This window comes from Lathyrus oleraceus, chromosome 5, assembly GCF_024323335.1.
Source record: "Lathyrus oleraceus cultivar Zhongwan6 chromosome 5, CAAS_Psat_ZW6_1.0, whole genome shotgun sequence".
Lineage (NCBI taxonomy): Eukaryota > Viridiplantae > Streptophyta > Magnoliopsida > Fabales > Fabaceae > Lathyrus > Lathyrus oleraceus.
Genome location: NC_066583.1, coordinates 435535382 through 435559586, shown reverse-complemented (window position 1 = coordinate 435559586; position 24205 = coordinate 435535382). Strand labels below are relative to the sequence as shown.

General features: G+C 40.0%; 1 long non-coding RNA gene across 1 annotated transcript; it reads right to left on the bottom strand.

Annotated features, from left to right (window-relative positions):
• Positions 1 to 606: 606 nt before the first annotated feature.
• LOC127085287 (uncharacterized) lies at positions 607 to 1626 on the bottom strand. Its single transcript, XR_007789071.1, has 3 exons — positions 1504 to 1626; positions 1276 to 1414; positions 607 to 1116 (listed from the first exon to the last, which is right to left on the bottom strand). It is a non-coding gene; the product is annotated as an uncharacterized LOC127085287 (long non-coding RNA).
• Between the last annotated feature and the right edge of the window lie 22579 nt (positions 1627 to 24205).

The following is a 24205-nucleotide window of genomic DNA, read 5'->3' as shown; positions in this document are numbered from 1 at the left end:
ATGTAAATCGTGTTCATTCCAAAAGCCAATTTACATTACATCAACCATTGAAAACCATTACATAAACCCTGTCCATTCTCATTACAACCAAAAACCAACTCACATGCTGAAATACACAAATACAATGAACAAAGTACATAACCTAAGCATCGTTACAACATATACAAAACTACACCGCAAATTCACCACGAGCCGTGAGTGTGAAACCACCATCAAGGCAGTTCTTGTCAAACCTTAATCCGCCGCAGAATCCGGTACTTTTCCTGTGTGGCTGCTAACAGAATGCAATAGAATCCCCCTGCGTTTTTCTTTCCATAGTCAGCATTGAGCATAACCTGTTGGAAAAACCAAAACAGCAGGATGCACCAAAATTAAGCGGTGACCTATCAGTGGAACGAACCAAAGGCATGGCAGTACACCCCTGTCATGAAAGCCGTCATATCCATTTCATGGATTAAACAAATAAGCCGGCATTATGTACCATGAACCAAACAACACAGGAAGGTTTGTTAAGCTACTTCACAGGCAAATGTCCAGAACCGGCATTATGTAACATGCACCAATCTACGAGATTGAAATTCATTCTAAATGTCCAAAACCAAAAAGTAATTGTTACCATGACAAAATTTCATTCAAATGCTAACACAATAGCTAATAATATCACATGTTCATACAATACAGCATGTTCATACAAACACAGCAACATTCCAAAACCGCAGAGTGGCCAAGCAAATAGCATAACGGTATAGTAAACCAGAATTGCTAACGGTAGTGTTCCAAGCAAAGCCGCAACATTGAGTTGGCTGCAAATGAAGACATCACAATGACGCCAAATGGTAGCCAATGCAACTCGAAGATAAAGGCATTTGTAAATCGAATAAAGAGTTTCAACGGTGTCCCCCATATGATTCCCCAAAGCTCCAAAGCTGTGACCAAAATAGCAATGACGGAAACAACAGAAACATGAATCAGCAGCAATTCACGGCATTTAAATCGATACATCGTCATCTTCAGTATTGTGCCTGCTGCACAAGAGGAAATAAAGCAAAGCCGATATTTGAGCCATCTCCGGGTTTGCAAATCACTCTCTAATCGCATTGCCGACATGTATACAACCTGCAAGGGAAAAACAAAGCATTGGCATTATAAGATAAATCCATTACATGAGCTTCCAAATGGCTATGCTGCGTATTTTCCATGACCAACTTGTAGCAGGAAACTAAACCATGATAAAGACATGACGCACGGATTAGGACGGCAAGACCTGTCACAAACCTGCTGCAGGACCTGATATACAAGCCAATGGGTGAGGAAATCTTCAGCAAGACAGCAGGATCGATAAAATTAGCAGGCCTAACTGTAAAACCCAACCTGCAACGTGAAGAACTAGGCAATGCATCAGCCGTAACGAGACCTGCGGTAGCCACATACCACGAATAAACCAAGGTACCTATTGTCAACTAATAAGTCACGCATTAAAGGAAGGTTCACACAAGTCCCAACCTGTGATCTAAAGACATGTTGGCATTACAAAAGAAATTACTCGAGATCTAAGCAGCATGCCCGTTAACCACGACAACTCCTTGTACGCTTTGTTTCCATATCCTAAGGAGCATATTGCAGCCTGCAGAAATTGAGAAAAACTAATCACGTGTGCATGAATCGCAAGTTACTGAATGAGAATCCAAGGATGAAGCTGCTACAGCAGCGAAAAAACAGAGTCAAAACAGAAGAAGCACAAGCCTTTTCAGCCAAGGAAATGCAACAATAAACAATACACAATGCAAGTTCAAGACAGGACGGTAAAAAATAGGATTTTTAACCACAATACATGAGTATTCCACATCAGTAAAATAGAGCTAATACAGGACCACACTTTTTGGTGGATTTCGCTACAGACAAATTGAGGAAATGACTCACATACCTTGGTCCCCACCAAATCCAGCCCAAAAATTCCTCTCTAACGGAATGATTCTGAATAGATTTGCCAGCTCATGAAGGATAAGGACGTATAAACCTCGTACCACCTCTATAAGAAGGGAGTGAAATCCACTGAAAAGGGATCCGAATTTCTGCGCCGTTACTCTGGAGAAATCATTCCAAAACCCTCATTAAAAAGCTCCATTTTGAACTTGTTGAGATTTTCACACCGAAGCTCAACAAGCTCGAGCTAAGCCCCTGTCAAAACCGAAACAAACCCAAATCGTTAAAGAGGAAGCGAAGAAGACGGAAAGTTCGAGAGGAAGAAAGGACCTTGAAGGACGCTAAGGATCATTTACCTCACCTTGCCGGAGTTGAAACGTCGGACTAGCTCCGATTTGGTATTTAATATTTCCCTTTGCGTGATTTGATGTAACCGCCTTGTTTATACCGCCTCATAGAACGCAAACCCCATGATTATTGCATAAAATTGTTGTTACCATGGTTTTGATTTTAAGCTGAAAACTCAGGTTTCTGATTGTGTTTGTTTTCCGAATCTGGCTCTTTGGATTTTGCTGTTTGTTTAGATTTGGGTTTAGGAACGATTGTTTGGTTAGGAGTTTTGATGTTGGTTTTAAGTACTCGCGACGGCGCCGCCCTGGTTGTATAGAGGTGCCGTCGTGGATTTATGTCGCTACTACCCTGTTTGCTTCAATGTTGAGGCTGAACAGAGGAAGAAAAAAACAAGGTTAAGAGAAGAGAATAAGCAGATTCGGTAAAGACTGAGAAAATATAGAGGATTTATCAAATACTATGGAAATTCCTTTTTTTTTTTTTTTTTAGGTTATTAATGAACATTAGCATTGGATTTTTAAAAGGTTTTACGTTTGTCTTCTCAAAGCCCATTATTCTTCCATTTAATGCTCATGAAGAGTATACTTGGAATATGGAAAAGCATTTTGAATCCTCATTGAACCGTTGCATTTTTAAAGGAGTATTAAAAGCCATTATTGATCTGTTGGCGTCTCTGTTTACCGCCCCAAGTGTTATGCATGCTATATTGCCACGTCGTGTTGGTTGGCCCACAATTTGGCCACTTGTTCCGCATGAGAGAGGTAGAGGCGCCGCCTCCCTCAATTCCCATTCTCCATTCTGAGCGCTAGAGCTTCCTAGGCAGAAAGGGTTTGGGCCTTTGGGCCCGACCTGAATGGATGAATAGATTGGCCATTATTGGGGCCTTGACCTACTATAGGGGTCCATTTCTAAGGGTACCTCTTCAGACTTTACACTGCTATCTTTTTCTTTATTTATTTACTAATTTATTTTCCATTTTTATATATTATCTAAGTAATCATATAGTATTTGTAATAATAATGTATTGGAAACAATTGTTTTTTCCTTTCCCAATATGACTTTGATCTTGTGCTTAATTTATCTATTTTTTTTTTAGAGTATGATATCTAAGAGAGTAATGAATTTATTGTTAGTAACAAATGAGCAAGTCATGATATATATTACCTTGGCTCAAAGCCAAATGATCTTCTTAAAATCCGATTAATTCTAAAAAATTTCAACATATTTAATTAATATACTCTCCAAAAATTATTCAAAATTAATCTTGAATGAAAAGGATAATAGTAAGCTTCCGCTTCACTATCTCTCGATTACCCGAATAATTGGCGTACGCCATATTGCTCGGATTTTCGTCATTCAATTAAAATCCTAAAAATCCATAAAATTAATATATTCCCCAAATTAATTAATTAAATTCTAAAAGTTTTTTTTATAATTAATATTTAAATAAAAAGGAGATTAATAAGCTTCCGCTTTATTATCTCTCGATTATTCGAATAATTGGCGTACGCCATATTGCTCGAATTTTTGTCATTTAATTAACACCTTAAAATCTCTATAAAATTAAAATTACTTTCTCAAATTAATTGCAAATTCTAAAAACCTTATTTTAAATTAATTTTGAATGAAAAGGAGATTAATGAGCATCCGCTTTATTATCTCTCGATTATTCGAATAATTGGCGTACGCCACATTACTCGAGTTTTCGTCATTTAAATTAAAACTCTAAAACTCTATTAAATTAATAGCTTCCTCAAGTTAATTATAAAATCTTAAAAGTTTCATTATTTAAATTAATGTTGAATGAAAAGGAGAATAGTAAGCTTCCGCTTTACTACCTCTCGACTATTCGAATAATTGGCGTACGCCATATTGCTCGAATTGTCGTCATTTAATTAAAACCTTAAAAAACTCTATAAAATTAAAATCATTTTCCCAATTTAACTATTCTAATATTCTCTTAAAATCATTTACAAATTATTATTTCTCAAATTAATTACAAATCCTAAAAGCATTATTTAAATTAATTTTGAATGAAAAGGAGAATAGTAAGCTTCCGCTTTACTACCTCTCGACTATTCGAATAATTGGCGTACGCCATATTGCTCGAATTGTCGTCATTTAATTAAAACCCTAAAAATTATATAAAATTAAAATCATTTCCCCAACTTAATTATTCTAAAAGTCTCTATTTTAAATAATTAATGTTTAAATGAAAAGGAGATTAATGAGCATCCGCTCCATTATCTCTCGATTATTCGAATAATTGGCGTACGCCATATTGCTCGAATTTTTGTCATTTAATTAAAACCCCAAAACTCCTTAAAACTAAAATTACTCCCTCAATTAATTATGAATTCTAAAAGCTTTATTTTAATAATTAATCTTTGAATGAAAAGGAGAATAGTGAGCATCCGCTTCATTATCTCTCGATTATTCGAATAATTGGCGTACGCCACATTGCTCGAATCTTCGTCATCAAATTAAAACACAATCGAATAAATTCAAAACACTTTCACAAATCAAATTTAATTCTTCGCCCCCGTGCGACCAACAACTTAAAAAAAATTCTTTTCAAAAGAACACTGTTAATCCTTTCTAATGCGCACAACAAACCAACGCTTAAGCCTCCGCCGAGAGTAGACAAGCCAGCGTTTAGCCTTTAGGACGCGATCTACACAGTCGTTCATTAAAAGACACCAACAAAACCGTAGTTTCCCGAACTACGATTGCTAGAGCTCCTCCATGAATATAACGATGTGTTTGCATGGTCATACCAAGATATGCCCGGATTAGACACTGATATCGTAACCCACAAGCTTCCCCTTAAAGAAGAATGCTCTGCCGTCAAGCAAAAGCTAAGAAGAACTCGACCGGATATGGCTCTCAAGATCAGAGAGGAGGTGAGAAAGCAGTTTGACGCAGGTTTCCTGGAAGTCGCTAAGTACCCACAATGGGTTGCCAATATTGTACCGGTACCAAAGAAAGATGGGAAAGTCCGCATGTGCGTAGATTACCGAGACTTAAATAGAGCTAGTCCCAAAGACGATTTCCCATTACCTCACATCGATGTATTGGTAGATAACACAGCCCAGTTCTCTGTATTTTCCTTCATGGATGGCTTCTCCGGATACAACCAAATTAAAATGGATCCCGAGGACATGGAGAAGACCACGTTCATTACCCCTTGGGGCACCTTTTGTTACAAGGTAATGCCGTTTGGGTTAAAGAACGCTGGGGCAACATATCAACGTGCTATGGTGACCCTCTTTCATGACATGATTCATAAAGAGATCGAAGTATATGTTGACGACATGATTGCCAAATCCCAGACAGAAGAGGAACATATCACTAATCTGGAGAAACTGTTTGCTCGATTGAGGAAGTTTAGGTTGAGACTCAATCCTAACAAATGCACATTTGGGGTTCGATCTGGGAAGCTTTTAGGCTTTATTGTAAGCCAAAAGGGAATTGAAGTAGATCCTGACAAAGTTCGAGCCATTCAGAACATGCCATCACCAAGGACTGAGAAGGAAGTCCGTGGTTTCTTGGGAAGACTGAGTTACATCGCCCGGTTTATCTCTCATCTTACTGCCACATGTAAACCAATATTCAAGCTTTTAAGGAAGAATCAAAGCGTGGAGTGGAACGATGACTGCCAAATAGCCTTCGACAAAATCAAAGAATACTTACAAGAGCCACCGATCCTGATGCCCCCTGCAGAAGGGAGACCCCTCATCATGTACTTAACAGTGCTCGACGAGTCCATGGGTTGTGTATTGGGACAACAAGATGAGACTGGTAGAAAGGAACATGCCATATATTATCTGAGCAAGAAGTTTAATGATTGCGAGACCAGATATTCCTTACTCGAGAAGACTTGTTGTGCACTCGCATGGGCCGCCAAACGTCTCAGACAGTACATGCTGACTCACACGACTTGGTTGGTATCTAAAATGGATCCCATCAAGTACATATTCGAGAAACCAGCTCTTACCGGTAGGATTGCTCGATGGCAGATGTTGTTATTAGAATATGATATTCAATATTTTGCACAAAAGGCAATCAAAGGAAGCGTACTGGCAGACCATCTTGCTCACCAACCGTTAGAGGATTACCAACCTTTGAAGTTTGACTTCCCAGATGAAGACATCATGGTTGTCAAGGATGATGAAGACTCTGAACAAGAGGAGAATCTCGAGCCAAAAGCAGGTTGGACTCTCATGTTCGATGGCGCCTCAAATGCAATAGGCCATGGAATTGGGGCAGTGTTGATGTCTCCCAAGAATTTCCATCTACCATTCACTGCAAAGCTCTGTTTTACCTGTACAAATAACATGGCTGAGTATGAAGCTTGCATACTAGGGTTGGAAGAAGCCATTGAGTTGAAGATTAAGGTGCTAGAAGTATTTGGGGATTCCGCCCTGGTGATACATCAGATTAGAGGTGATTGGGAAACAAGACATGCCAACTTAATTCCATATCGGGATTACGTGCTGAGGTTACTCCCAAAATTCGACAAAATCACTTTCTCTCACATTCCTCGGGAAGAGAATCAGATGGCAGATGCGTTAGCAACCTTGGCTTCCATGTACAAGTTAATATGGCCCAACCATCAGCCTCACATTGAAATTAGGCGTTTTGATGAACCCGCGCATTGCTTGACGACAGCAGAAGAGCCAGATGGTAAACCCTGGTTCTTTGACATTAAACGATATCTAGAGAAGCAGGAATACCCGGCAGAGGCCTCTAGCCTTGACAAAAGGACCCTCCGGAGACTGGCATCGAAGTTCCTCTTGAATGGGGAGGTATTGTACAAGCAGAATTATGACATGGTTTTGTTGAGGTGTGTGGACAAACACGAAGCTAATCAGCTTATGAAGGACATACATGAAGGGTCTTTCGGCACACATGCAAATGGGCACTCCATGGCGAAGAAGATCCTTATGGCAGGTTACTACTGGTTAACGATGGAAGCTGACTGTTATCATTACACCAGAGCATGCCACAAATGCCAGATTTATGCTGACAAAATACATGTACCGCCTACCCCGCTGAATGTTATAGCATCACCCTGGCCTTTCTCTATGTGGGGCATTGACATGATCGGGATGATAGAACCCAAAGCATCTAATGGGCATAGGTTTATCTTGGTGGCCATAGACTACTTTACCAAGTGGGTGGAAGCCGTATCTTATGCGAATGTCACAAAGCACGTAGTCGCCCGTTTCTTAAAGAACAACATCATATGCCGATATGGGGTTCCCAACAAAATCATCACTGATAATGGGTCCAATCTCAACAACAAGACCATGAAGGAATTATGCACAACGTTCAAGATCGAGCATCACAACTCGTCACCATATCGACCTAAGATGAATGGGGCTGTTGAAGCTGCGAACAAAAATATCAAGAAGATCATCCAGAAGATGGTAGTCACGTATAAGGATTGGCATGAGATGCTACCTTTTGCGTTACATGGTTATCGTACGTCGGTACGAACTTCAACAGGGGCAACCCCATACTCCTTGGTATACGGCATGGAAGCGGTTCTTCCCATGGAAGTGGAGATTCCCTCGATGAGAGTCTTAATGGAGGCTAAGTTAGACGAGGCAGAATGGGTTCAATCAAGGTACGACGAGCTCAACCTTATTGAGGAGAAACGCTTGAAAGCGTTAGGTCACGGTCAACTCTATCAGAGGCGTCTTAAGAAGGCATTTGATAAGAAAGTTCGTCCCAGGGTGTTTCAAGAGGGTGATTTGGTGCTAAAGAAAATCTTGCCCATTCACAAGGACTCTAGGGGGAAGTGGACACCGAATTATGAAGGTCCATTTGTGGTGGTTAGAGCCTTTTCCGGAGGCGCTCTAATCCTGGCAACTATGGATGGTGATGAATTGCCACTTCCCACCAATGCTGATGCTGTTAAAAAGTACTTTGCCTAGAAAAGTGGAATGATAAAAGGCCGCTAAATCGAAAACCTGAAAAGGCGATTTAGGCAAAAAATGGCTATCCCGGTGGATCGAAAACCCGAAAGGGCGATCCAGGCAAAAATTAGGGATAAAAAATAAAAAAAATTGACCCGCTGAGTTGAAAACCCGAAAGGGCGGCTCAGGCAAAAATGGGTATCCCGGTGGATCGAAAACCTGAAAGGGCGATCCAGGCAAAAATTAGGGATTAATTCCAAGGCAAAGAACTGTACTTTCAGGCATCTAGCATGTCCCTCGAAGACAAAAGAATCAATCCACCCGACTTTTTTCAAAGGCAAGGTGCTCGGACTATCAAAGACATAAGGATCATAGCAGTGTGGAGACTCAATAGGAACTCAGTTTTATTGCCACTTTGTTTCTATACACAACAATTACCTCATTAAGGAATTGCATCTTTATGTACAATCGCCCATTCAAGGGTCAAATCAATAAAAGAGAAATTTTCTCGACAAAAGTTGTGCCCAAATTATTTTGCATTTTTATCTGTTTGTTTGCAAAGCACCTTTATTTTTGATAAACATCACTCTTAAATATTTTGGAGAAAATAAAAACACATAATTGAATAAAGTAATAAAATTGCTTTTGAAATAATAAAAGGATGAACCTCTTAGTTTCCAAGTTTGCTCTTGTTGTTCATAGAGGTATAGGACTGTGTGCAGGCACCTATGTCCATTCCAATTCGCTAATCAGCACCTCTCAAAGATATACTCATGGTACAGCCAAACCGGGGCAAGTCTCTAATGCATTTCCAGCAGAAACATTAAATCGTAGTTGGAGTATCGCGTGTTGAGAAGTCTGAACCCTTCAGTGGTTTAGGGCACCCCCAGACATATTCCCAAAATCACCCAATGGGGCATCAAATTTTGATCTCCATCATAACCAAAAGTCCACACCGCTGGCACCATCACCCAAAGCAAAAAACGCCCTAATCAGGGCATATTCCAAATACCCAATTGCATTCCCACATGCATCAACATGCATCCATTACATACATGATTTTCCTACCAAATAGGAAAATTCACCCAGAAGAAATCATACCAATCATTGGCATACATATGCATAGCCTTACACGGTCCGCATTCCTATATGCACAGTTAAATATCCCCAGCAAATGCATAATGCATACACCTCAGGCATCCTCCCATGCATGGCATTTCCACCCAAAGTGGAACATCATACAAAAATCAAACATAATATGATAAGGATCTAAGGTCATTCATGTCTATCCTAGATTTTCCTCATTTCCCAAATACAGTTATTACCCTACGTACGCTCAAGGAATCATTTCCTGGCCAGTCATTTCTCTCAACTTCATGGTTGATAGTGATATTCCCAGCATTTTCTTTGCTACCACTGCTCCCCAAGCAGAAGTTACCATAAAGGTCTCTTGTGAGCTTCTTCCCTACAGAGCTTCTTCATCAGATTTCCTCCAAAAGGAATCTTTTCTAAAAATATCCCCCCAACAGACTTTCATTCTTTGAGATATTACTTCATTTATATGGAGAATCTCATTTTATTTACTGTTTGAGATACTGTCTCATCAATATGAGGAGTCTCATTCTAGTTTTTCTTTTGAGATACTGCTCTAGTATCCTCGGAGAGTCTCAGATTCAATTAAGGTATCATTCCCTTGTTCGGAATATCTTAATTCTATCATATGAGATGCTACTTCGACTCGATACAGAGAATCTCATCTTTCGCTGTTTGAGATGCTGTCTCATCAATATGAGGAGTCTCATTCTAGTTTTTCTTTTGAGATACTGCTCTAGTATCCTCGAAGAGTCTCAGATTCAATTAAGGTATCATTCCCTTGTTCGGAATATCTTAATTCTATCATATGAGATGCTGCTTCGACTCGATACAGAGAATCTCATCTTTCGCTGTTTGAGATGCTGTCTCATCAATATGAGGAGTCTCATTCTAGTTTTTCTTTTGAGATACTGCTCTAGTATCCTCGAAGAGTCTCAGATTCAATTAAGGTATCATTCCTTTGTTAGGAATATCTTAATTCTATCATATGAGATGCTGCTTCGACTCGATACAGAGAATCTCATCTTTCGCTGTTTGAGATGCTGTCTCATCAATATGAGGAGTCTCATTCTAGTTTTTCTTTTGAGATACTGCTCTAGTATCCTCGAAGAGTCTCAGATTCAATTAAGGTATCATTCCCTTGTTCGGAATATCTTAATTCTATCATATGAGATGCTGCTTCGACTCGATACAGAGAATCTCATCTTTCGCTGTTTGAGATGCTGTCTCATCAATATGAGGAGTCTCATTCTAGTTTTTCTTTTGAGATACTGCTCTAGTATCCTCGGAGAGTCTCAGATTCAATTAAGGTATCATTCCCTTGTTCGGAATATCTTAATTCTATCATATGAGATGCTGCTTCGATTCGATACAGAGAATCTCATCTTTCGCTGTTTGAGATGCTGTCTCATCAATATGAGGAGTCTCATTCTAGTTTTTTCTTTTGAGATACTGCTCTAGGTATCCTCGGAGAATCTTAGATACGGTTGAGGTATCATTCCCTTGTCGGAATATCTCAATTATATCATATAAGGTACTGCTTCGTTGATCCTCAGAGAATCTCGTGCGTTCAAATCGAGACATTGTTCTGCTAATTATCAGAAAATCTTAGATACAGTTGAGGTATCATTCCATTACTGGAATATCTCGATTATGACATCCAAGATACTGTTCTGATGATTCCCAGATAGTCTCGACTGTTTCATTTACCTCATTTTACCTTTCTTACTGTATTTCCCACTGCATTTTTCTTTCTGCATTTCTCCATTGCATTTCAAAGGACAAAATTCGGGTCTTTTAGTATTTAATTATCTTCCACCACGAATGTACGAAGCCTGTTGACATTCATACTTTCTGGTTCAAGGTAATTAAATAGGGGCAGCTGTCATACCCCAATTTTGTCCAGGCATATTTAAATTTTCACAGAATTGTTTTCATTTTATTTTTGCATCATATGCATAACAAATCATATATTCCAAATTCATACCAAATTCCTTCATTTACAAAAATTTCATTCAACTGACAATTAGATTACATTCCGTTGTCTATGTATAAAAAAGGTGCAAAATTTGGAAATTTTGATAAACTGTTGACTTTTGTTAACCGTTGACTTTTGGTCAACGGTGGACCATAGTCAATCATGTGGCTAAAAAAAGCCATTCCTGGTCATTCTCATGTTCTTTTCCAAATCACCTTAAACCAGACAATTTCATTATGTTGGACCTTGATCAATAAATCATTAGCCCACTGTTTTTTACACTACCATACATAAGACAATGTAAATCGTGTTCATTCCAAAAGCCAATTTACATTACATCAACCATTGAAAACCATTACATAAACCCTGTCCATTCTCATTACAACCAAAAACCAACTCACATGCTGAAATACACAAATACAATGAACAAAGTACATAACCTAAGCATCGTTACAACATATACAAAACTACACCGCAAATTCACCACGAGCCGTGAGTGTGAAACCACCATCAAGGCAGTTCTTGTCAAACCTTAATCCGCCGCAGAATCCGGTACTTTTCCTGTGTGGCTGCTAACAGAATGCAATAGAATCCCCCTGCGTTTTTCTTTCCATAGTCAGCATTGAGCATAACCTGTTGGAAAAACCAAAACAGCAGGATGCACCAAAATTAAGCGGTGACCTATCAGTGGAACGAACCAAAGGCATGGCAGTACACCCCTGTCATGAAAGCCGTCATATCCATTTCATGGATTAAACAAATAAGCCGGCATTATGTACCATGAACCAAACAACACAGGAAGGTTTGTTAAGCTACTTCACAGGCAAATGTCCAGAACCGGCATTATGTAACATGCACCAATCTACGAGATTGAAATTCATTCTAAATGTCCAAAACCAAAAAGTAATTGTTACCATGACAAAATTTCATTCAAATGCTAACACAATAGCTAATAATATCACATGTTCATACAATACAGCATGTTCATACAAACACAGCAACATTCCAAAACCGCAGAGTGGCCAAGCAAATAGCATAACGGTATAGTAAACCAGAATTGCTAACGGTAGTGTTCCAAGCAAAGCCGCAACATTGAGTTGGCTGCAAATGAAGACATCACAATGACGCCAAATGGTAGCCAATGCAACTCGAAGATAAAGGCATTTGTAAATCGAATAAAGAGTTTCAACGGTGTCCCCCATATGATTCCCCAAAGCTCCAAAGCTGTGACCAAAATAGCAATGACGGAAACAACAGAAACATGAATCAGCAGCAATTCACGGCATTTAAATCGATACATCGTCATCTTCAGTATTGTGCCTGCTGCACAAGAGGAAATAAAGCAAAGCCGATATTTGAGCCATCTCCGGGTTTGCAAATCACTCTCTAATCGCATTGCCGACATGTATACAACCTGCAAGGGAAAAACAAATCATTGGCATTATAAGATAAATCCATTACATGAGCTTCCAAATGGCTATGCTGCGTATTTTCCATGACCAACTTGTAGCAGGAAACTAAACCATGATAAAGACATGACGCACGGATTAGGACGGCAAGACCTGTCACAAACCTGCTGCAGGACCTGATATACAAGCCAATGGGTGAGGAAATCTTCAGCAAGACAGCAGGATCGATAAAATTAGCAGGCCTAACTGTAAAACCCAACCTGCAACGTGAAGAACTAGGCAATGCATCAGCCGTAACGAGACCTGCGGTAGCCACATACCACGAATAAACCAAGGTACCTATTGTCAACTAATAAGTCACGCATTAAAGGAAGGTTCACACAAGTCCCAACCTGTGATCTAAAGACATGTTGGCATTACAAAAGAAATTACTCGAGATCTAAGCAGCATGCCCGTTAACCACGACAACTCCTTGTACGCTTTGTTTCCATATCCTAAGGAGCATATTGCAGCCTGCAGAAATTGAGAAAAACTAATCACGTGTGCATGAATCGCAAGTTACTGAATGAGAGTCCAAGGATGAAGCTGCTACAGCAGCGAAAAAACAGAGTCAAAACAGAAGAAGCACAAGCCTTTTCAGCCAAGGAAATGCAACAATAAACAATACACAATGCAAGTTCAAGACAGGACGGTAAAAAATAGGATTTTTAACCACAATACATGAGTATTCCACATCAGTAAAATAGAGCTAATACAGGACCACACTTTTTGGTGGATTTCGCTACAGACAAATTGAGGAAATGACTCACATACCTTGGTCCCCACCAAATCCAGCCCAAAAATTCCTCTCTAACGGAATGATTCTGAATAGATTTGCCAGCTCATGAAGGATAAGGACGTATAAACCTCGTACCACCTCTATAAGAAGGGAGTGAAATCCACTGAAAAGGGATCCGAATTTCTGCGCCGTTACTCTGGAGAAATCATTCCAAAACCCTCATTAAAAAGCTCCATTTTGAACTTGTTGAGATTTTCACACCGAAGCTCAACAAGCTCGAGCTAAGCCCCTGTCAAAACCGAAACAAACCCAAATCGTTAAAGAGGAAGCGAAGAAGACGGAAAGTTCGAGAGGAAGAAAGGACCTTGAAGGACGCTAAGGATCATTTACCTCACCTTGCCGGAGTTGAAACGTCGGACTAGCTCCGATTTGGTATTTAATATTTCCCTTTGCGTGATTTGATGTAACCGCCTTGTTTATACCGCCTCATAGAACGCAAACCCCATGATTATTGCATAAAATTGTTGTTACCATGGTTTTGATTTTAAGCTGAAAACTCAGGTTTCTGATTGTGTTTGTTTTCCGAATCTGGCTCTTTGGATTTTGCTGTTTGTTTAGATTTGGGTTTAGGAACGATTGTTTGGTTAGGAGTTTTGATGTTGGTTTTAAGTACTCGCGACGGCGCCGCCCTGGTTGTATAGAGGTGCCGTCGTGGATTTATGTCGCTACTACCCTGTTTGCTTCAATGTTGAGGCTGAACAGAGGAAGAAAAAAACAAGGTTAAGAGAAGAGAATAAGCAGATTCGGTAAAGACTGAGAAAATATAGAGGATTTATCAAATACTATGGAAATTCCTTTTTTTTTTTTTTTTTTAGGTTATTAATGAACATTAGCATTGGATTTTTAAAAGGTTTTACGTTTGTCTTCTCAAAGCCCATTATTCTTCCATTTAATGCTCATGAAGAGTATACTTGGAATATGGAAAAGCATTTTGAATCCTCATTGAACCGTTGCATTTTTAAAGGAGTATTAAAAGCCATTATTGATCTGTTGGCGTCTCTGTTTACCGCCCCAAGTGTTATGCATGCTATATTGCCACGTCGTGTTGGTTGGCCCACAATTTGGCCACTTGTTCCGCATGAGAGAGGTAGAGGCGCCGCCTCCCTCAATTCCCATTCTCCATTCTGAGCGCTAGAGCTTCCTAGGCAGAAAGGGTTTGGGCCTTTGGGCCCGACCTGAATGGATGAATAGATTGGCCATTATTGGGGCCTTGACCTACTATAGGGGTCCATTTCTAAGGGTACCTCTTCAGACTTTACACTGCTATCTTTTTCTTTATTTATTTACTAATTTATTTTCCATTTTTATATATTATCTAAGTAATCATATAGTATTTGTAATAATAATGTATTGGAAACAATTGTTTTTTCCTTTCCCAATATGACTTTGATCTTGTGCTTAATTTATCTATTTTTTTTTTAGAGTATGATATCTAAGAGAGTAATGAATTTATTGTTAGTAACAAATGAGCAAGTCATGATATATATTACCTTGGCTCAAAGCCAAATGATCTTCTTAAAATCCGATTAATTCTAAAAAATTTCAACATATTTAATTAATATACTCTCCAAAAATTATTCAAAATTAATCTTGAATGAAAAGGATAATAGTAAGCTTCCGCTTCACTATCTCTCGATTACCCGAATAATTGGCGTACGCCATATTGCTCGGATTTTCGTCATTCAATTAAAATCCTAAAAATCCATAAAATTAATATATTCCCCAAATTAATTAATTAAATTCTAAAAGTTTTTTTTATAATTAATATTTAAATAAAAAGGAGATTAATAAGCTTCCGCTTTATTATCTCTCGATTATTCGAATAATTGGCGTACGCCATATTGCTCGAATTTTTGTCATTTAATTAACACCTTAAAATCTCTATAAAATTAAAATTACTTTCTCAAATTAATTGCAAATTCTAAAAACCTTATTTTAAATTAATTTTGAATGAAAAGGAGATTAATGAGCATCCGCTTTATTATCTCTCGATTATTCGAATAATTGGCGTACGCCACATTACTCGAGTTTTCGTCATTTAAATTAAAACTCTAAAACTCTATTAAATTAATAGCTTCCTCAAGTTAATTATAAAATCTTAAAAGTTTCATTATTTAAATTAATGTTGAATGAAAAGGAGAATAGTAAGCTTCCGCTTTACTACCTCTCGACTATTCGAATAATTGGCGTACGCCATATTGCTCGAATTGTCGTCATTTAATTAAAACCTTAAAAAACTCTATAAAATTAAAATCATTTTCCCAATTTAACTATTCTAATATTCTCTTAAAATCATTTACAAATTATTATTTCTCAAATTAATTACAAATCCTAAAAGCATTATTTAAATTAATTTTGAATGAAAAGGAGAATAGTAAGCTTCCGCTTTACTACCTCTCGACTATTCGAATAATTGGCGTACGCCATATTGCTCGAATTGTCGTCATTTAATTAAAACCCTAAAAATTATATAAAATTAAAATCATTTCCCCAACTTAATTATTCTAAAAGTCTCTATTTAAATAATTAATGTTTAAATGAAAAGGAGATTAATGAGCATCCGCTCCATTATCTCTCGATTATTCGAATAATTGGCGTACGCCATATTGCTCGAATTTTTGTCATTTAATTAAAACCCCAAAACTCCTTAAAACTAAAATTACTCCCTCAATTAATTATGAATTCTAAAAGCTTTATTTTAATAATTAATCTTTGAATGAAAAGGAGAATAGTGAGCATCCGCTTCATTATCTCTCGATTATTCGAATAATTGGCGTACGCCACATTGCTCGAATCTTCGTCATCAAATTAAAACACAATCGAATAAATTCAAAACACTTTCACAAATCAAATTTAATTCTTCGCCCCCGTGCGACCAACAACTTAAAAAAATTCTTTTCAAAAGAACACTGTTAATCCTTTCTAATGCGCACAACAAACCAACGCTTAAGCCTCCGCCGAGAGTAGACAAGCCAGCGTTTAGCCTTTAGGACGCGATCTACACAGTCGTTCATTAAAAGACACCAACAAAACCGTAGTTTCCCGAACTACGATTGCTCTGATTTCCTTATTACACCATAAGGATACGTAGGCAGGAGATTGCTGTATCTTCGCGAGCACACTAATAAAAAACCTCTCTTTTCCCCTTCATGAGGTCTTCATCCATCTCTATTATCAACTCTAATTACTCAAAGAAAGCAAATAACATTTAACTAACATTCAAATAGCAAATTAGACTAAAAGGTTCCCGTTGAGTACAACGGACGTGAGGGGTGCTAATACCTTCCCCTTGCGTAATCGACTCCCGAACCCGAATATGGTTGCGACGACCATTATTCTATTTTTCAAAGGTTTTATCGATATTTTCCTATTCCTTCATTGGAGTAAATAAAGTTCGGTGGCGACTCTGTTCGAACATAATTTTTCCGCGACCATCGCGAGGAATCGTATTTTTCGAGATGCGACAGATGGCGACTCCACTGGGGACTTGCTCCAAGCAAGAGAGAGTCAAGCCTAACTTAGTCAATTTGCTATGAATGTTAAAATACCGCTTTTTATTTGCTTATGTATATCTTGATGTATTATTTATGCTATGTAATTTATTCTGCTTTGTGTTGGGTGATCTATGGTGTTTGATATATGTTGTGAGATAAGCTCCGTACCCGAGCTTTGAGAAGAACTTAGAACCCGGAGTTGTGTAGTATTGAACCGGGGGGTGTACACCTCATTGGGACAATACGAGAACTCCACCTAGAGTAGATCTGTTCAGAGTTTCCATCATAATATGGCTAGCCCATCATTGCGAGGAAACGTTGAACATGGTCCATGACTCTGGGAACCTCATCTTAAACTGAAGTCTGTCTTCATGATTGGCGATCGTGTAGTATTGAACCGAAGGGTGTACACCCTGTTCGAACAATACGAGGATCCCACTTAGAGTAGACCGATTCAGAACTTCCATTTCAATGTGGCTAGCCCATTATTGCGATGGAAGACTGAACTTGGTCCATGACTCTAAGTTCTTATCATGAAAATGGATAACCTTAGGAGCAATCCTTGATGTGTGGGGTAAAAGACATAGAACCGTTGTTAAGTTGAACCTTGTGATATATGTGAAACCTGGATCCTGTCATTGCATAAACATCATGTTGCATTCATTATGAGCATAGCAAAATCATTTACACACTTTTTATTTTCAGGGAATTTCAAAATTTTCAGTTAATTAAGCATTCAAGAACAAATGGAGTCAGGAAAGAAAAAAACATTCCAAATCAAAGCTAAGGTACCGTGTGTGAAGAAGTTCATTGCATTCAGAGATGGGTTGACTAATATCCGTCGAGACGCATTCACACTCAAATATGGGAAGATTCTACACTTGTTGTCTGTACCGGTGCAGAAAGAAGCTATTACCGCACTAGCCCAGTTTTATGATCCACCACTCAGAAGTTTCCTCTTTAGAGATTTCCAGTTGGCCCCGACTTTGGAAGAATTCGGAAGAATATTGGACTCTCCTAAGCAGAAGAAGGGACCATACAGGGGGCTAGGTCAAATCCCTAAACCCGAAGAGTTGGCAGAAGTACTAGACATCCCAGTCAAAGATCTAACCCCTAACATCAAAATTTGGGGGAAGGTGCAAGGAATTCCACAAGAGTACCTGGAGAAAACTGCTCAAAGCTTTGCCAAAGCCCAGAAGTGGGAAGCCCATGATACTATTATGGCTTTACTTATTTTTGGATTGGTGTTATTTCCTAACATGGAGAAGTTAATTGATGTAGCAGCTATTAGCGTGTTTTGGGCCGTCAAGGTTAAGAATGAAGATCCAGTACCCGCACTCCTAGCAGATGTTTATCACACCTTGCACTTACGCTTTGAGAAGGAGGGAGGACTGATGTTATGTTGCATACCACTCCTTTACCAATGGCTTGTCTCTCATGTGTTCAAAGAGGTTGATACAATTGAAAATATGGATGGATATGAGTGGTCTCAAAAGCTAGTAGGACTCACTGAAAATACCATTATTTGGTATCCTCATGGCTTGAATGTGGGAGATACAATTACTAGTTGTGGAGAATTTCTGAACGTACCATTAATAGGATCAAAAGGATGCATTAACTACAATCCTATTTTAGCGATGAGGCAGTTGGGTTACCCTATCACCTATAAGCCGGATGACCAGTTGTTAGAAGGTTTTGTGTTCCATGATATGGACGATCCCGTTATGCTGAGAAGGGTTATCCGAGCCTGGGAGAAAGTTCGCTATAGAGGACAAGACAAAGGAAAGGGTGTCATAGGGGATAGAGAACCCTATCATCAATGGGTCACCAGAAGAAGTCTAGAGATCAAGCTTCCATTCATCCTCGATCCTCCAACTCAACCTTCACCACCAGAACCCATCCCTGTCTCCAGGGAAGAAGTGGAAGCGTTGAGAGCTACTATAGCAAGACTTGGACGAGAAAATGAAGAGCTACAGACCAGCTTCCAACGAGTTTCAAATGAGAGGAATGAAATAAAGTGGGAACTAGAGAGGAAGAAGGCCCAGCTTGAAGCGACTGAGGAAAAGGTTGACAAGGAAGAACATAAGAGAAAGAAAGTGAAGGTAGGCATGGAACAAGCTGATCACTGCCTAGAAACCATTAAAGAGCAGTTGAGACAAGTTGAGAAAGAATGCCAAAAGAATAGGCGATGGTGGCTACGAGCTACAGAAGAGAAAAAAGAAGTTAGAGAGATATTGGAGGCTAAAATACAAGATCTCACTATCTCCCTCCATAATGCTGAGACCCAAGCCGAGCACGAGCTCCGACTTAAGGAAAGATCCCTTGAAGCTTCTCGAGTCACACCTACGACTTGGGCCGACAAATGTCAAGAAGCAAAAGATGCTAGAGAGGTTGCTCAACATTGGAAGGACAGATTTGAGGCATTCAATCAAGACAGTGTGATATGGCTAAGGGAAAGAGAGCAAGTCATTGAGGATTACGATACCTTTAGGAGAACTATCAATTTCTTGCAAGCGGACAAAGTTGGGTACCGTGCAAAGCTCAACGGTTTGGTACAATTCTGCAACTGGACGACCCAAGAAATGCCTTGGAGGTTGAGAGAGGCAGTGGAAGGATTGGACCAACATGGCACACATCCCGCTGTAATCCATTTTGTTATGATGTGTCAGGGGATGGTGAAGAGGTTCAAGCTTGAATTAGAAGAACTCATAACTCGAAAGACTGTTGTATGATTCGGTTGTTTTTCTTATATTCAGTTTAGTATTTGAGCTGTATCGATTTGGGCGGTTATGCCTTTGTACTCCGTACTTTAAACATCTGAATGAAGGAGGATGATCCTCATTTTTATTTACTGACTTTATGTTTTCTTCGAATGCTTAATATAACTACAACTGTGATGAAAATTCCTGAAAATGAAATATGCATAACATTCGCATCTTCATGCATCACGCTTCATAAAAACAAAACAAAAAAACAAAAAAACTTACCCAACCTTTTGCCCTCTATCCAGTAACGCTGACTAATCAACACCGGTACGAGACGCGAAGCAACTACAAAATGACATTAGAGCAAGTGGAGGCCAACCAAGCTACCATGAGGTCGGACATCAATACGATCCAAGAGAAGATGGAGCAACTGCTGGAAACAATGCTCGCCATCGCCCAGAGAGAGAGGGTTGTTGATGCAGAAAATGAGGCTAGAAGGAATGATAACCCATCAAGTTTGGTCCACCCAGATGAGAGCTACACCCACGCCAAGAAGAGTCTGGTTCATATACCAATAGGAAGCAAAGGAGAGGGGGATCGTGCAGAGCCTTCTGAGGCGCCTGCTCATTATGGGTCCGAAATAGGCGATGACCCATACGAAGCTTTCTATGTGCCTGATCATCCGAAGCCTAAGACACTTCCAGACCCATCTGCAGATAGGCTTCGTGCCTTGGAAAAGAAGATCAAAGCTATTGAAGGGAATAATATCTTCGGTGCCTCTGCCATGAACATGCGCTTAGTATCAAATTTGGTCATTCCGGCTAAATTTAAAACTCCTGATTTCGAGAAATACAAAGGCCAGACTTGCCCAAGAAGTCACCTAGTGATGTATTTCAGGAAAATGGCTGCTCATACCGAAAACGACAAACTGCTCATACACTGTTTCCAAGATAGTTTGAGTGGAGCGTCTCTAAGATGGTACATGAGCTTAGAGCAAGGGCGGATTCAAAGCTGGGAAGATTTGGCTGACGCATTTCTCCGTCAGTACAAATATAATTTGGATATGGCACCCGACCGAATGCAGTTGCAAGGGATGGCAATGAAAGAAAATGAGTCCTTTAAAGAATACGCCTAACGATGGAGAGAGTTGGCTGCTCAGGTAGAGCCACCATTGTCTGAAAAGGAAATGACTGGAATATTTGTGGACACGTTGAAGGACCCATTTTTTGATAGATTAGTGAGCAGCGCAGCATCCGATTTTGCACATCTGGTCACAATCAGAGACCGCATAGAAAAGGGTCTGAGGGATGGAAAGATTTCAGGAGCCGTGGCAACCTCTAGCGCACCGAAAAAGTATTCTGGAGGCTTTCAGAAGAAAAGAGAGGGTGAAACGAACGCTGTATCTAGAGGCTATAAGGGGAAGCAACAGGCTTCATATGGCCAAGTCGCTGCCGTGGTACCCATACCCTATCAACAACCCATACAACAACAACCAATGTATCAACCACATCATCAACAACCTCGTCAACAACAGAACGCAGCACCACCAAGACAATTCAAGCCAAAGCCTCCAAGAAGGCAACTTGACCCTCTACCAGTACCTTATAGCCAAATATTCCCATATTTGCAAAAGGAGGGCCTTCTGACATTGAGGGAGCTGAAACCGGCTGTTTTTCCATATCCACCCGGATACGACGCTAATGCCCATTGTGAATTTCACATGGGAGCGCCCGGCCATACTCTGGAGAATTGTTTTGCATTCCAAAATAGGGTACAAGACCTGATTGAAGCAAAAGTTGTTACTTTCACTCCAAGACGCCCGAACGTGAACACTAATCCCATGCCAACACATGGAGATGCTTCCGTCAGTGCCATTGAGGAGAGTGATCAAGGAGAACTGATTCTTAAGGTTGAAGAGATTCAAACCCCTATCACCATGATAGGGGCACAACTGCTAAAAAGTGGTCTAGTCCCAGAGGAGCTAGTCAATGATGAGAATGATAAAGGGTTGAGGAATTTTATACAACAAATGTTGGATCGAGGCGAATTACAGATAAATCGCCGCGTTAAGAACAAGGGAAAGGAGGAGATAGCCGTCGTGGTGGACATCCCCTATGATGAGGTTAACGTGGACATCCCTTTTGATGAGGTTAACGTGGACATCCCTTTTGATGAGGTTAATGTGGCCATCCCTTATGATGAGGTTAAGGTGGAAATCCCTATAAACCCATTGGTGATAGAGTTTCCAGCACCGTTTGCGTATAAAGATGAGAAGGCGGTACCATGGATATATCAACCCAGAGCTTTTAAGCAAGGGCAGGAAGACCGACCCGTGGTAATCAATGAACCAAACGTCACCTCAATTGTGGGGCCAGCCGGAATGACGCGCAGTGGCCGAGTGTTCGCGCCAAGGGCTGTTGATGCTTCTACAAAAGCCAAAGGGAAAGAAATTGCTACTACAGTCCAAATCCCTGTCCCAAATCAAGAAATGCAAGAAATGCATCTGTCACCTAAAGCTGCGGTCACTCGTGAGGAGGCTGAGGAATTTCTAAGGATAATCAAGAAAAGTGATTATAAAGTGGTAGACCAGTTGAATCAAACACCTTCAAAAATCTCCATGTTATCTCTGTTGCTTAACTCAGAAGCACACAGGAATTCATTATTGAAAGTGTTAAGCGCAGCACATATCACGAAAGACATAACAACAGAACAGTTTGACGATGTGATAGCTTGCGTAACCACTGGAAATTTTTTGGGGTTTAATGATGATGAGTTGCCAGTTGAGGGAAAGAACCATAACAAGGCCCTACATATCTCCTTGAAATGCATAGACACTATACTATCAAGGGTATTAGTAGACACAGGTTCCTCACTGAACGTCATGCCAAAAACCACTTTGATAAAGCTGCCGATGGAGGGGATGAATATGAAGCCCAGTACCCTGATTGTAAAAGCATTCGATGGCTCAAGACGAGCAGTGATAGGAGAGGTTGACCTACCAATCAAAATAGGCCCAACTTTCTTCAATATCACATTCCAAGTTATGGACATACATCCCGGTTATAGTTGCCTACTTGGAAGACCATGGATCCACTCTGCAGGTGCCGTCACCTCCACCTTTACACCAAAAGCTAAAATTCATTACCAATGACAAGATGATTGTGATTGGAGGGGAGGAGGATATCTTGGTTAGCCACTTAACATCTTTCCGATACATCGAAGTGGATGGCGAGATAACCGAGACACCATTCCAGTCCTTGGAAGTGGTAAATATGATGGCTGTCCAAAAGACATTGGAGACTCCGAAGTCAGGACCGTCCATGGCCTCGTGGCAAGGAGCTAAGGCTGTGATGGAAAGTGAAAGTGCTCAAGACTGGGGCAAAGTGGTGGAAGTGAACCAGAAGCGAGACAAGTTTGGGTTAGGATATGACCCATCGTCAATTGAAGCCGGTAACCAACATGATAAGGAGCATATCCCTCTTGTAAAGGAAACGTTCACCAGCGCTGGCCACATTTTTGGCAACCAGGTGGCAATGATCAATGTTGAAGATCATGAGGAGGAGGTGTCTAGCTGGATACGACAAGCCGCGCCTAATGAAGAGCTGACAAACTGGAAGGCTGTGGAAGTCCCTCAATTTTTTCAAAAGTAATTTTATTATTTTAGACAAAACCCTGTGCTCTGCCCAAGGCACAGTGGCGTGTTGTAGGGCCTCCTTTATCTTTTTTTTAAGAGTTTTTATATCAATAATAAATGGAGATTTGCATTCAATTTTTTGTTCCTTTCCTTTCGTTTTTCTGTTAAAAAAAAATGGCATCAATTTTTAATGCACGCACTTTCTAAAAATAAACTGCATAAATCATAACATGCAGAGACACTACCGAGACCATTGATAACGACACTGCTAGGGTCTGGCATGACTTTGATTGTCCAATCTACCAAGCTGAAGATGAAGTGGGGGAAGATTGCGAACTCCCTGAAGAGTTGGCCAGATTACTCAGACAAGAAGAGAAGGTCATTCAACCACACCAGGAGGACGTCGAAGTTATCAACCTGGGATCAGAAGAAGACAAAAGAGAAGTAAGGGTAGGCGCCGCGCTTCAAGATGCAGTGAAGACTAGATTGATAGAGCTCCTCCATGAATATAACGATGTGTTTGCATGGTCATACCAAGATATGCCCGGATTAGACACTGATATCGTAACCCACAAGCTTCCCCTTAAAGAAGAATGCTCTGCCGTCAAGCAAAAGCTAAGAAGAACTCGACCGGATATGGCTCTCAAGATCAGAGAGGAGGTGAGAAAGCAGTTTGACGCTGGTTTCCTGGAAGTCGCTAAGTACCCACAATGGGTTGCCAATATTGTACCGGTACCAAAGAAAGATGGGAAAGTCCGCATGTGCGTAGATTACCGAGACTTAAATAGAGCTAGTCCCAAAGACGATTTCCCATTACCTCACATCGATGTATTGGTAGATAACACAGCCCAGTTCTC